Here is a 16,642-nt window from a genome sequence, read left to right on the forward strand (position 1 = left end):
AACTCCGTACAAAGTTTCGTATGGATTCAAGGGTAGGAAAGCCAAGTTAACTCATTTACATGACATTATTTTTTCCATGATGCCAAGTTAACTCATCTAACACTTGGTACATTTTGGTTATATATTCGAAATTTTACTTGAAACTTGTTGGTCATGCCATTTTACTACTCGCCTAACACTTTTTCCGTGCGTGAAGGGATGGTCGAACCCCAAAAAACTTGCAAATACGAGCTAAATTTGTGGGACCCCAAAAAACTTGCAAATACGAGCGCTTCATCCAAAAGAAACACACTCATGTCCCCTACCACCCCCCATGATTTTGACCTAAATTTTAAATCAAGCCAAAGGTGGTTCAAAACCGGCAATCAGAAAGCATGGATTGTGCGTCTTTTTTCTATATAGTTAGGGAAAAAATAGCAGACATGCCATACCAATGTTTTAGAAAAGAGCTTTTACATGTGCATTTTGGGTTGTCGCACATAAATGTGCTTTTACTTGTCTGCCACCAATTAATCCAATTCTCATTTGTGGGAAACATGACACGAGATGGCCATTTCCAAAGTTTCATGAATTATCTCAATGTGAATCCATATATGTACCATTTTTTGGGGGCTAAATTGCTTAAATGCAAATTTGAATAGTGGATAGATGAAGTACATATCAAACAAATAACTGGAAAAAATACAGGGGTGTGTGACCCGAATGTTTGGAGCCATGGTACAAGAGATATAATGGCTTACCACACGAGCCCCTTCGTCCAACAGCTAGCACAAAACAAGGGTGAGCGTCATGAGATTGATCGACATCAATTTCAGAACATGCCAAAGTTATTGTGGGGCTCGATATAAAAAAGCTCGAAACAAAGCATGAATATTGAGTCATATCATCTGTGGTTTACATACTACCTCTATATATATATGACAATACCAAGTGAATGTGGCATATATATACACTTGTATATCCTCTTTTAGAAGAACCCTGCACAGTTTTCGGCACCACATGTGTGTTTGAGTACAAGTTCCACTCATTTCCCAAAAGTGTGTGAGCATTGTATTAAGTACTACAAGAAAACAATGGCAAACCTTTGAATCCCATAACTGATTTTTTGTTGTAGTGATATATACATTTATAAGTGTTTAGGGGTAGGGGTTAGGGTTTATAGAGATGATGCACATATTTTGATTTCACGCTTGTGATGTACAATACTACATAGGTAAGAAATTAAACAAGCATGACCTTTGTTAGAATAAAATTTAACATGTTCTCTCACCATTCATATACGTTGGAGTTTTCCTTGCTTCTTCAATTTCCCACGTGCACATGTTACTATAAGAACCAAGGCAAACTTTTAAATCATCGTTGGGACTGGCAAGATGCACCACCATGCCCAATTTGGGCACATTATAATAAAATATGTCACAAATATGGCCATATATAACTATATATATTATTCGGCTTGAAACCCATGAATCTTCATACACGATAGTCCATTTTGTGAAGAAAATTTGTTTTTTATTACCCTATCACAGGTTTCTTATTTTCCCTGACAACTAGTACACCTATATATGAGCACTCAATGCGGAAGGGTTTCATTTTTTGAGGTTTTCTTCATTTTCATTTTTTTATTTCAAAACCAGGTCAAAATGGTCGACATGATTATCCATTCAAAGGGGTTGAATATTTCAGTACTATCACTGGTTTATGTATATAGTAAGTAATATGAATCTAAAAATGATTTTTGGGGGATTTCTATGACCAAGTTATAACACACCTACATTTCAAATTTGAATTACTTCCAATAAATCAGCATATAGTCATTTAAATGTGTGAAATTGGCTAAAAACACTAAAAATCGTAAAGAGTTGGGAATTGGCACTAAAATATGGCCTAGTTTATCTTAAAAATGTAGAGGCTCTATTTTGACCCGTATCTTATGTACCCGGCCCGTTCGTAAAATGATAAACTATCACGAATTACCATTTATTTTAGGCATTACTTTTCATGGTAAAATGATAAACTATATCACGAAGTTCCATTTCCGTCAAGATAGTCTGCATTACGTTTTTATTGAGATATAAACCCTCACAATGGCGAACACAGATCAGGTGACACGCAGTCTAAATTCAAATTTAAACATTGCGAAAAAATCTAAAAAAATCATGCATGTTCACAGCACATATTAAGATAACCCCTAAAAATTTCAGATCAAAATTTGAAACATACATCGAGAAACAAAAAAGAGAAACTCAGATGAGAATAGTGTACAGAGAAACTTAGATTTGAATTCAGGAACTATTCATGACAGATTTCTCTTTTTTGTTTCTCGATGTATGTTTCGAATTTTGATCTGAAATTTTTAGGGGTAATCTTAATATGTGTTTTGAACATGCATGATTTTTTTCAGATATTTTCGCAATGGTTAAATTTGGATTTAGGCCGCATGTCCTACGGGACATGCAAAAGGTACATGTCACCTGATCTCTATCCCACAACGGCCATCTCCTCCTTAATTTATTGTGTAAAACCCCCACAACAGTCACCTCCTCCTTAATTTATTGTGTAAACCCCTACAACGGTCATCTCTTCCTTATAAACAACCACAACGACCATCCTTTGTGTCAATAGGTTCTGCCTCTCTCTTCTTCGTTCACATACACTTAATCCATTGCCATGGCTTCCACGTCTCGGACGCCGACCAGAAGGGGAAAGGGAAGGGGCGGCCGGGGTGATGGATCATCATCATTGCCACCACCACCGTCAACACTGCCTTTGATCATAGAGGAGTTCTTCATCGTCGTCTATGAAGACCCTTTGGTCAAGAAGGTACGTACGCGTTCCCACATATATGATGCATGTGATTAATTATGGGCATGTTCTAAAAAACCTTTAATTTCAAACGATCGGCGCTCGGTCTCTTTGCAGGCTCTCCCAAAAAAGTTTGCGGACTATCTTGACGGCCAGGAGCCAGATAAGATGCATCTGCGAGCAGCTGACTGCGGTCCTTGTTTCTGGACCGTGGAGGTCCTATTTGACGGACAAGGCCGGATGTACCTCGACAAGGGCTGGGAGAATTTTGCCATCGCGCATGGTGTGGATTTCGGCTGCTTCCTACACTTCAAATATGAAGGCGATGATGTGCTCACAGTGAAGGTGTTCGACGGAACAATGTGCAGGAAGTACTACTACACGGACGACGAAGATACTGACGATGAAAGCGACGACGACGTGAAGCCATGCATCCATCCTCTTTAGATAAGGGGATTATGACCAATAATATATATGTAGCTTCATATGCATCGATTTTAGAGGTGGATAACTGGAGAGAGAGAGAGAGTCTTGATGCGTCTTCTCTTGACAAAGAAGATGGGAGTTTGCCTACCTACCGCACATGACTTGTGCTCACTGAAGTGTGGGATCTCACGCATGGGAACCACACGTAAGTGACAGACCTGTTGGTGTAATAACTCGGGTGATCATTATACTGTATTAGTACAAAGTTTCCTATGGATTCAAGGGTAGGAAAGCCAAGTTAACTCATTTACATGACATTTTTTTTCATGAAGCCAAGTTAACTCATCTATCAATTGGTACATTCTGGTTATATTCGAAATTTTACTTGAAATTTGTTGTTCATGCATTTTACTACTCGCCTAACACTTTTTCCGCGCGTGAAGGGAGGGGGGTGGGCATGATGCTACCCTGAATTTTTGTGACCCCCCCCCCGCTCCAAAGAAACACACTCGTCCCCTACCCCCCCCCCCAAATTTGAAATCCAGCCAAAGGTGGGTCAAAAAAGGCAATCGAAAAGCATGGATTGTTCATCTTTTTATATATAGTTAGGGTTAGGGTTTATGGTTTATATAGATGCACATATTTTCATATTTTAAACTTGTTTAAATCCTGGTCAAACCTAGGATTTGAACGAGATTCAAATGGGTATAAAAAAATAAAAAAATGCACATAGCCTTTTTATGTCACATAATGCATGAGCACTCAAGTTGATAAACATGGTCTAGACATATTCAAACTAGACAAATCATGTATCTACCCTGGCCCTAACCTTAAACTCTGTATTATGGAGTCAAGCATGAAGAGAAGTGGTTTTGGGTTTCAAACATGGAATTTTCAAATTGATGAACAAGTTCTAGGCATATTCAAAACAGAAAAGCATATATCTACCCCCTAACCATCAAGTCGGTCGATCTTATGAAGTCTAGCATGAAGAGAAGTCCTATTGGTTTCAAACATGGAAATTTCAAGAACCTCCCAAAAGCTTCATTTCAGAGTGACTAAAAAAGATCCATGCTTGCATTTTCATTTTCATGTTTTAAAATTGTTTAAATCTTGGTCAAACCTAGCTAGTATTTGACCAAGATTCAAATGGGCATAAAATTCAAAAAAACCCAGAAAACTGAAAAACCAAAGCACATAGCCTTCTTATGTCATATATACTAAGCATTCAAGTTGATCAACAAGGTCTAGACATATTCAAAACAGAAAAAAGCATGTATCGATCTACCCCTAACCCTTAACTCTGTCTTATGAAGTCAAGCATGAAGAGAAGTGGTTTTGGGTTTCAAACATTATATTGAGATTTCAAGAACCCCCCAAAAGCTTCATTTTAGAATGACTAAGAAGTATCCAGGCTTGCCTTTTCATTTTCATGTGTTTTAAACTTGCTAAAATCTTGGTCAAACCTAGGAATTGACCAAGATTCAAATGGGCATAAACATTCAGAAAAAATCAAAAAATGAAAACCAAAGCACATAGCCTTCTTATGTCATATGTATATAGTAAGCATTCAAGTTTATCGATATGAACAAGGTCTAGACATATTCAAAACAGAAAAAGCATGTATCTACCCCCTAGCCCTTAACTCTGTCTTATGAAGTCAAGCATGAAGAGAAGTGGTTTTGGGTTTCAAACATGGAAATTTCAAAAACTTCCCAAAAGCTTAATTTTAGAGTGAATAAGAAGGATCCAGGCTCACCTTTTCATTTTCATGTTTTAATCTTGTTTAAATCTTGGTCAAACCTAGGATTTGACCAAGATTCAAATGGGCATAAAAATTCAAAAAAAAATGAAAAAAATGAAAAACTAAAGCACATAGCCTTCTTATGTCATATATATAGTAAGCCTTCAAGTTTATGAACAAGGTCTAGACATATTCAAAACAGAAAAGGCATGTATCTATCCCCTAACCCTTAACTCTGTCTTATGAAGTCAGGCATGAAGATAAGTGGTTTTGGGTTTCAAACATGGAAATTTCAAAAACATCCCAAAAGCTTAATTTTAGAGTGACTAAGAAGGATCCAAGCTTACATTTTCATTTTCATGTTTATGCTTATTTAAATCTTGGTCAAACATAGGATTTGACCAAGATTCAAATGGGCATAAACATTCAGAAAAAATTAAAAATTTAGAAACCAACACACATTAGTAGCCCAAAATCGAACCAGTAGTTGGATATTTTTGAACTTGATCTGTAGTAGTGGGCAAAACCCTAGATTAACCCACTTAATCATAGATTCGTAGGTCGATTTTTCTACTTTTTTATTATTACTATGCAGCACATGTGTGTTTGCCCGTCGAGTGAAACTCGGAGGAAGATGGATCACTCGGAAGGAGAAAAGAAGGGAGTGCATTATGGTGTCTCCCCTTTTTCGGGTGATGATGTTGACTGTTGTGCAGGTTTTGTCAGTGAGCAGGAGGTGCGAGCGAGCGAGTCGAGCAAGGCCGAGAATGAGAGATTTTTTTTGTGAGAGGTACAACCGAAGGATCCTGAAGGACCCAGAGACTTCCAATACGCATCCTGATGCGTCTTCTCTTGACAAAGAAGATGGCTGGGAGTTTGCGTACCTACTGCACGTGACTTGTGCTCACTGAAGTGTGGGACCTCACACATGGGCACCACATGTAAGTGACAGACCTGTTGGTGTAAAAACTCAGTTGATTATTATAGTGCATTAGAACAAAGTTTCCTCTGGATTAAAGGGTAGGAAATCCAAGTTAACTCATTTACATGACATTAATTTTTCCATGAAGCAAAGTTAACACATTTTGGAGTGACTAAGAAGGATCCATGCTTACTTATTCGTTTTCACGTGTTAAACTTGTTTAAATCTCGCTCAAACCTAGGATTTCACCAAGATTCAAATGGGCAGGAAAATGAAAAAATGAAAAAAAATGAAAAACCAATGCACATATTCTTCTTATGTCATATAGTAAGCATTCAAGATGATAAACAAGGTCTAGACATATTCAAACCATGCAAATCATGTATCTACCCCTAACACTAAACTCTGTCTTATGAAGTCAAGCATGAAGAGAAGTGGTTTTGGGTTTCAAACATGGAAATTTCAAGAACCTCCCAAAAGATTCATTTTAGAGTGACTAAGAAGGATCCATGGTTACCTTTTCATTTTCATATTTTAAACTTGTTTAAATCTTTGTCAAACCTAGGATTTGACCAAGATTCAAATGGGCATAAAAATTCAGGAAAAAACCAAAAGAATGATAAACCAAAGCACATAGCATTCTTATGTCATATAGTAAGCATTAAAGTTGATAAACAAGGTCTAGACATATTCAAACCAGAAAATCATGTATACATGTGCCCCTAACCTTAAACTCTGTCTTAATTATGAAGTCAATCATGAAGATAAGTGGTTTTGGGTTTCAAACATGAAAATTTCAAGAACATCCCAAAAGCTGCTTCATTTTAGAGTGACTAAGAAGGATCCAAGCTTACCTTTTCGTTTTCATATTTTATACTTGTTTAAATCTTGGTCAAACCTAGGATTTGACCAAGATTCAAATGGGCATAAAATTCAAAAAAATTAGAAGAATGAAAAACAAAAGCACATAGTCTTCTTATGTCATATAGATAGTAAGCATTCAAGTTGATAAACAAGGTTTAGGCATGTGTTCAAACCAGACAAATCATGTATCTACCCCCTAACCATAAACTCTCGGTCGATCTTATGAAGTCTAGCATGAAGAGAAGTCGTATTGGTTTCAAACATGGAAATTTCAAGAACCTCCCAAGAGCTTCATTTTAGAGTGACTAAAAAAGATCCAGGCTTGCCTTTTCATTTTCATGTTTTTAAATTGTTTAAATCTTGGTCAAACCTAGCTAGTATTTGACCAAGATTCAAATGGGCATAAAATTGAAAAAAACAGAAAAATGAAAAACCAAAGAACATAGCCTTCTTATGTCATATAACAAGGTCTAGACATATTCAAAATAGAAAAAACATGTATCTACCCCTAGCCCTTAACGCTGTCTTATGAAGTCAAGCATGAAGAGAAGTGGTTTTGGGTTTCAAACATGGAAATTTCAAAAACTTCCCAAAAGCTTAATTTTAGAGTGACTAGGAAAGGATCGAGGCTTACCTTTTAATTTTCATGTTTTAAGTTTGTTTAAATCTTGGTCAAACCTAGGATTCAAATGAGCATAAAAATTCAGAAAAAATCAAAAAAGAAAGAAAAGAAAAACCAAAGCACATAGTCTTCTTACGTCATATATATAGTAAGCATTCAATATGATAAACAAGGTCTAGACATATTCAAACCCGACAAATCATGTATCTACTCCTAACACTAAACTCTATCTTATAAAGTCAACCATGAAGAGAAGTGGTTTTGGGTTTCAAACATTATATTGAGATTTCAAGAACCCCCCAAAAGCTTCATTTTAGAATGACTGAGAAGGATCCAGGCTTACCTTTTCATTTTCATGTGTTTTAAACTTGCTTAAATCTTAGTCAAACCTAGGATTTGACCAAGATTCAAATGGGCATAAACATTCAGAAAAAATCAAAAAATGAAAACCAAAGCACATAGCCTAGCTTCTTATATGTCATATAAAATAAGCATTCAAGTTGATGAACAAGGTCTAGACATATTCAAAACAGAAAAGCATGTATCTACCCCCTAATCCTTGACTATGTCTTATGAAGTCAAGCATGAAGAGAAGTGGTTTTGGGTTTGAAACATGGAAATTTCAAAAACTTCCCAAAAGCTTAATTTTAGAGTGACTAAGAAGGATCCAAGCTTACATACCTTTTCATTTTCAGGATTTATGCTTGTTTGAATCTCGGCCAAACATAGGATTTGACCAAGATTCAAATGGGCATGAACATTCAGAAAAAATTTAAAAATAAAAAACCAACGCACATATAGTCTTCTTATGTCATATAGTAAGCATTCAAGTTGATAAACAAGCATGTCTAGACATATTCAAACCCGGCAAATCATGTATCTACCCCCTAAAACCCTAAACTAGCTTTTTCTTATGAAGTGAAGCATGAAGAGAAATGGTTTTGGGTTTCAAACATGGAAATTTCTAGACCCCCAAAGCTTCATTTTAGAGTGGCTAAGAAGGATACAGGCTTACCTTTTCATTTTCATGTTTTAAGCTTGTTTAAATCTTGGTCAAACCTATGATTTGACCAAGACTCAAATGGGCATAAAAATTCAAAAAATTCAAAAAAATGAAAAACCAAAGCACATAACCTTCTTATGTCATATATAGTAAGCAGCATTCAACTTGATGAACATGGCCGGTCTAGACATATTCATAACAGAAAAAGCATGTATCTACCCCCTAACGCTTAACTCTATCTTAATTATGAAGTCAAGCATGAAGAGAAGTGGTTTTGTGTTTCAGACATGGAAATTTCAAAAACTACCCAAAAGCTTAATTTTAGAGTGACTAAGAAGGATCCAAGCTTACCTTTTCATTTTCATGTTTTAAGCTTGTTTAAATATTGGTCAAACCTAGGATTTGACCAAGATTTAAACGGGCATAAAAATTCAGGAAAAAAATGAAAACCAAAGCACATAGTCTTCTTACGTCATATATATAGTAAGAATATTCAAGTAGATAAACAAGGTCTAGACATATAGTAAGTAATATGTATGTAAAAATGATTTTTGGGGATTTATAGGACGAAGTTATAACACACCTACATTTCAAATTGGAATTACTTTCAATAAATCAGCATAAAGTCATTTAAATGTGTGAAACTAGCTAGAAAGCACTAAAAACGTAAAGAGTTGGGAATTTTCACTAATATGTGGCCTAATTTATCTTTAAAATGTAGAGGCGCCATTTTGAGCCGTATCTTATGTACCCCATTCACAAAATAAACCTATTTTGACATCTAGAAAATGAAAAATGAGTTTTTATATACCGAAAAGTTGAAAAGTCTAGTCAGCAACATTGTTGGGAATGGCAAGATTCACCACCATGCCCAATTTGGGCACATTTTAACAAACTATGCCACAAATATGGCCATAGCTACGCCATTTGTTGGCTTGAAACCCATGAATCTTCATACACGAGAGTCCGTTTTGTGAAGACATTTTGTTTTTTACTACCCTATCACATGTTTATTATTTTCCCTGTCAACTAGTACACCTATAAGCACTCAATGCGGAAGGGTTTCATTTTTGAGGTTCTCTTCATTTTCATTTATTTATTTCAAAACCAGGTAAAAATGGTCGACAGGATTATCCATGCAAAGGGGTCGAATATCTGTAGGCAGCACATGTGTTTGCCCATCCAGTGAAACTCGGAGGAAGAGGAATCACACGGAAGGAGACGAAGTGAGAGAAGTGAGGGGGGCCCTCTTATTTATGGTGTCTGACCTTTTTCAGGGTTTGTCAGTGCGCAGGAGGTGCGAGCGAGCGAGCGAGGCCGATAATGAGAGAGATGGTTTTTTTTTGAGAGGGAGAGGGACAACCGAAGGATCCTGAAGGACTCAGACTTCCAATACGCACCAGAGCACAGTTTACAACAAGACACAGAATAAACAGGAAATTTCATCTAAATCCCTAACTTTTACATGGAAGACCCCACGTTGAAAGCAAGAAATGCGATCTGGTCCTTAACAGCCATCGCCAGATTGATCCTCGTCGCAGCCGGGGACGAACCACTTAGCGCGACCAAATCGCCATGGCTACAGTGCGTGCACACCATGGCCTCCGAGCTGAGGTAGAAACGCAATGCCAAAACCAGCAGCCAGCGGAGGTGGATAACTGGAGAGAGATAGAGGGGGAGTTTTGATGTGTCTTCTCTTGACAAAGAAGATGGGAGTTTGCCTACCGACCGCACATGACTTGTGCTCACTGAAGTGTGGGACCTCACGCATGGGAACCACACGTAAGTGACAGACCTGTTGGTGTAATAACTCGGGTAATCATTATATTGTATTAGTACAAAGTTGCCTATGGATTCAAGGGTAGGAAAGCCAAGTTAACTCATTTACATGACATTGTTTTGTCCATGAAGCCAAGTTAACTCATCTATCAATTGGTACATTCTGGTTATATTCGAAATTTTACTTGAAACTTGTTGTTCATGCCATTTTACTACTCGCCTAACACTTTTTCCGCGCGTGAAGGGAGGGGGGTGGGCATGATGCTACCCTGAATTTTTGTGACCCCCCAAAACTAGCAAATACGAGAGAGGCATCCAAAGAAACACACTCGTCCCCTACCCCCCCCCCCCAATTTGAAATCCAGCCAAAGGTGGATCAAAAAAGGCAATCGAAAAGCATGGATTGTTCATCTCTTTATATATAGTTAGGGTTAGGGTTAATGGTTTATAGAGATGCACATATTTTCATGTTTTAAACTTGTTTAAATCCTGGTCAAAACTAGGATTTGAACGAGATTCAAATGGGTATTAAAAAATAAAAAATGCACATAGCCTTTTTATGTCATATAATGCATGAGCACTCAAGTTGATAAACATGGTCTAGACATATTCAAACTAGAAAAATCATGTATCTACCCTGGCCCTAACCTTGAACTCTGTATTATGGAGTCAAGCATGAAGAGAAGTGGTTTTGGGTTTCAAACACGGAAATTTCAAATTGATGAACAAGTTCTAGGCATATTCAAAACAGAAAAAGCATGTATCTACCCCCTAACCATAAAGTCGGTTGATCTTATGAAGTCTAGCATGAAGAGAAGTCCTATTGGTTTCAAACATGGAAATTTCAAGAACCTCCAAAAAGCTTCATTTTAGAGTGACTAAAAAAGATCCAGGCTTGAATTTTCATTTTCATGTTTTAAAATTGTTTAAATCTTGGTCAAACCTAGCTAGTATTTGACCAAGATTCAATTGGGCATAAAATTCAAAAAAACCAGAAAAATGAAAAACCAAAGCACATAGCCTTCTTATGTCATATATAGTAAGCATTCAAGTTGATCAACAAGGTCTAGACATATTCAAAACAGAAAAAATCATGTATCGATCTACCCCTAACCCTTAACTCTGTCTTATGAAGTCAAGCATGAAGAGAAGTGGTTTTGGGTTTCAAACATTATATTGAGATTTCAAGAACCCCCCCAAAAGCTTCATTTTAGAATGACTAAGAAGGATCCAGGCTTGCCTTTTCATTTTCATGTGTTTTAAACTTGCTAAAATCTTGGTCAAACCTAGGACTTGACCAAGATTCAAATGGGCATAAACATTCGGAAAAAATCAAAAAATGAAAACCAAAGCACATAGCCTTCTTATGTCATATGTATATAGTAAGCATTCAAGTTGATCGATATGAACAAGGTCTAGACATATTCAAAACAGAAAAAGCATGTATCTACCCCCTAGCCCTTAACTATGTCTTATGAAGTCAAGCATGAAGAGAAATGGTTTTGGGTTAACATGGAAATTTCAAAAACTTCCCAAAAGCTTAATTTTAGAGTGAATAAGAAGGATCCAAGCTTACCTTTTCATTTTCAAGATTTATGCATGTTTAAATCTTGGTCAAACATAGGATTTGACCAACACACATATAGTCTTCTTATGTCATATAGTAAGCATTCAAGTTGATAAACAAGCATGCATATCTAGACATATTCAAATTAACCCGACAAATAATATATCTACCCCTAACCCTAAACTATGTCTTATGAAGTCAACCATGAAGAGAAGTGGTTTTGGGTTTCAAACATTGAGATTTCAAGAACCCCCAAAAGGTTCATTTTAGAATGACTAAGAAGGATCCAGGCTTACCTTTTCATTTTATGTTTTAAACTTGTTTAAATCTTGGTCATACCTAGGAAAGGTTGGAAAAAGCGCTAGGCGTAAGCGAGGCGGTTGGCATTCGCCTAGAGCCTAGGCGATGCTTAAGCGCTCTAGGCGTAGCCTAGGCGGGAATAGTTTATACCATCAAGTGTGTGTATGGGTGTGTATATGGGTTATTATACGTGAATACACATTAATCTAGAGCATGTAAATGCGTAAATTTCATATAACTAGCTTTAGAATAATACCGATCTAGCTCGTTAGTGAAGTATGGCATAAATTTCATATTGAGGAAGACACTTTCTTTGTTGCACTGCCTAGACTCCCGCTTATGCCCTAGGCGAGGCGTTTGTCCATTGCGTAGTGCCTAAGCGTGCTTAAGCGTTGCCTAGGCATCGCCTTGTCCAACAGAGGCTAGGATTTGACCAAGATTCAAATGGGCATAAAAATTAATTCAGAAAAAACAAAAAATGAAAAACCAACGCACATATAGTCTTCTTATGTCATATAGTAAGCATTCAAGTTGATAAACAAAGCATGTCTAGACATATTCAAACCCGACAAATCATGTATCGACCTACCCCCTAATCCTAAACTTTGTTTTATGAAGTCAACCACGAAGTGAAGTGGTTTTGGGTTTCAAACATTGAGATTTCAAGAACCCCCCAAAAGCTTCATTTTTGAATGACTAAGAAGGATCCAGACTTAATTACCTTTTCATTTTCATGTTTTAAACTTGTTTAAATCTTGGTCAAACCTAGGATTTAACCAAGATTCAAATGGGCATAAAAATTCAAAAACCAGAAAATGAAAAACCAAAGCACATAGCCTTTTTATGTCACATAATACATGAGCACTCAAGTTGATAAACATGGTCTAGACATATTCAAACTAGAAAAATCATGTATCTACCCTGGCCCTAACCTTAAACTCTGTATTATGGAGTCAAGCATGAAGAGAACTGGTTTTGGGTTTCGAACATGGAAATTTCAAATTGATGAACAAGTTCTAGGCATATTCAAAACAGAAAAAGCAAGTATCTACCCCCTAACCATAAAGTCGGTCGATCTTATGAAGTCTAGCATGAAGAGAAGTCCTATTGGTTTCAAACATGGAAATTTCAAGAACCTCCCAAAAGCTTCATTTTAGAGTGACTAAAAAAGATCCATGCTTGCATTTTCATTTTCATGTTTTAAAATTGTTTAAATCTTGGTCAAACCTAGCTAGTATTTGACCAAGATTCAAATGGGCATAAAATTCAAAAAACGCAAAAAACTGAAAAACCAAAGCACATAGCCTTCTTATGTCATATATAGTAAGCATTCAAGTTGATCAACAAGGTCTAGACATATTCAAAACAGAAAAAAGCATGTATCGATCTACCCCTAACCCTTAACTCTGTCTTATGAAGTCAACCATGAAGAGAAGTGGTTTTGGGTTTCAAACATTATATTGAGATTTCAAGAACCCCCCTAAAAGCTTCATTTTAGAATGACTAAGAAGGATCCAAGCTTGCCTTTTCATTTTCATGTGTTTTAAACTTGCTAAAATCTTGGTCAAACCTAGGATTTGACCAAGATTCAAATGGGCATAAACATTCAGAAAAAATCAAAAAATGAAAACCAAAGCACATAGCCTTCTTATGTCATATGTATATAGTAAGCCTTCAAATTGATGAACAAGGTCTAGACATATTCAAAACAGAAAAGGCATGTATCTATCCCCTAACCCTTAACTCTGTCTTATGAAGTCAGACATGAAGATAAGTGGTTTTGGGTTTCAAACATGGAAATTTCAGAAACATCCCAAAAGCTTAATTTTAGAGTGACTAAGAAGGATCCAAGCTTACCTTTTCATTTGCTTGTTTATGCTTGTTTAAATCTTGGTCAAACATAGGATTTGACCAAGATTCAAATGGGTATAAACATTCAGAAAAAATTAAAAATTTAGAAACCAACGCACATTAGTAGCCCAAAATCGAACCAGTAGTTGGATATTTTTGAACTTGATCTGTAGTAGTGGGAAAAACCCTAGATTAACCTACTTAATCATAGATTCGTAGGTCGATTTTTCTACTTTTTTATTATTACTATGCAGCACATGTCTGTTTGCCCGTCTAGTGAAACTCGGAGGAAGAGGGATCACTCAGAAGGAGAGAAGAAGGGAGTGCATTATGGTGTCTCCCCTTTTTCGGGTGATGATGTTGACTGTTGTGCAGGTTTTGTCAGTGAGCAGGAGGTGCGAGCGAGTCGAGCGAGGCCGAGAATGAGAGATTTTTTTTTGTGAGAGGGACAACCGAAGGATCCTGAAGGACCCAGAGACTTCCAATACGCATCCTGATGCGTCTTCTCTTGACAAAGAAGATGGTTGGGAGTTTGCGTACCTACTGCACGTGACTTGTGCTCACTTAAGTGTGGGACCTCACGCATGGGCACCACACGTAAGTGACAGACCTGTTGGTGTAAAAACTCAGTTGATTATTATAGTGCATTAGAACAAAGTTTCCTCTGGATTAAAGGGTAGGAAATCCAAGTTAACTCATTTACATGACATTAATTTTTCCATGAAGCAAAGTTAACACATCTATCAATTGGTACATTTTGGAGTGACTAAGAATGATCCATGCTTACTTATTCGTTTTCACGTGTTAAAATTGTTTAAATCTTGCTCAAACCTAGGATTTCACCAAGATTCAAATGGGCAGGAAAATGAAAAAATGAAAAAAAATGAAAAACCAATGCACATAGTCTTCTTATGTCATATAGTAAGCATTCAAGATGATAAACAAGGTCTAGACATATTCAAACCATGCAAATCATGTATCTACCCCTAACACTAAACTCTGTCTTTTGAAGTCAAGCATGAAGAGAAGTGGTTTTGGGTTTCAAACATGGAAATTTCAAGAACCTCCCAAAAGATTCATTTTAGAGTGACTAAGAAGGATCTATGGTTACCTTTTCATTTTCATATTTTAAACTTGTTTAAATCTTTGTCAAACCTAGGATTTGACCAAGATTCAAATGGGCATAAAAATTCAGGAAAAAACCAAAAGAATGATAAACCAAAGCACATAGCATTCTTATGTCATATAGTAAGCATTAAAGTTGATAAACAAGGTCTAGACATATTCAAACCAGAAAATCATGTACACATGTGCCCCTAACCTTAAACTCTGTCTTAATTATGAAGTCAATCATGAAGAGAAGTGGTTTTGGGTTTCAAACATGAAAATTTCAAGAACATCACAAAAGCTGCTTCATTTTAGAGTGACTAAGAAGGATCCAGGCTTACCTTTTCGTTTTCATATTTTATACTTGTTTCAATCTTGGTCAAACCTAGGATTTGACCAAGATTCAAATGGGCATAAAATTCAAAAAAATTAGAAGAATGAAAAACAAAAGCACATAGTCTTCTTATGTCATATAGATAGTAAGCATTCAAGTTGACAAACAAGGTTTAGGCATGTGTTCAAACCAGACCTATCATGTATCTACCCCCTAACCATAAACTCTCGGTCGATCTTATGAAGTCTAGCATGAAGAGAGGTCGTATTGGTTTCAAACATGGAAATTTCAAGAACCTCCCAAGAGCTTCATTTTAGAGTGACTAAAAAAGATCCAGGCTTGCCTTTTCATTTCATGTTTTAAAATTGTTTAAATCTTGGTCAAACCTAGCTAGTATTTGACCAAGATTCAAATGGGCATAAAATTAAAAAAACAGAAAAATGAAAAACCAAAGCACATAGCCTTCTTATGTCATATAACAAGTTCTAGACATATTCAAAATAGAAAAAACATGTATCTACCCCTAACCCTTAACTCTGTCTTATGAAGTCAAGCATGAAGAGAAGTGGTTTTGGGTTTCAAACATGGAAATTTCAAAAACTTCCAAAAAGCTTAATTTTAGAGTGACTAGGAAAGGATCCAGGCTTACCTTTTAATTTTCATGTTTTAAGTTTGTTTAAATCTTGGTCAAACCTAGGATTCAAATGAGCATAAAAATTCAGATAAAAATCAAAAAAGAAAGAAAAGAAAAACCAAAGCACATAGTCTTCTTACGTCATATATATAGTAAGCATTCAAGATGATAAACAAGGTCTAGACATATTCAAACCCGACAAATCATGTATCTACTCCTAACCCTAAACTCTGTCTTATGAAGTCAACCATGAAGAGAAGTGGTTTTGGGTTTCAAACATTATATTGAGATTTCAAGAACCCCCCAAAAGCTTCATTTTAGAATGACTAAGAAGGATCCAGGCTTACCTTTTCATTTTCATGTGTTTTAAACTTGCTTAAATCTTAGTCAAACCTAGGATTTGACCAAGATTCAAATGGGCATAAACATTCAGAAAAAATCAAAAAATGAAAACCAAAGCACATAGCCTAGCTTCTTATATGTCATATAAAATAAGCATTCAAATTGATGAACAAGGTCTAGACATATTCAAAACAGAAAAGCATGTATCTACCCCCTAATCCTTGACTATGTCTTATGAAGTCAAGCATGAAGAGAAGTGGTTTTGGGTTTGAAACATGGAAATTTCAAAAACTTCCCAAAAGCTTAATTTTAGAGTGACTAAGAAGGATCCAAGCTTACGTA

Source organism: Lolium perenne, chromosome 2, assembly GCF_019359855.2.
Source record: "Lolium perenne isolate Kyuss_39 chromosome 2, Kyuss_2.0, whole genome shotgun sequence".
Classification (NCBI taxonomy): domain Eukaryota; kingdom Viridiplantae; phylum Streptophyta; class Magnoliopsida; order Poales; family Poaceae; genus Lolium; species Lolium perenne.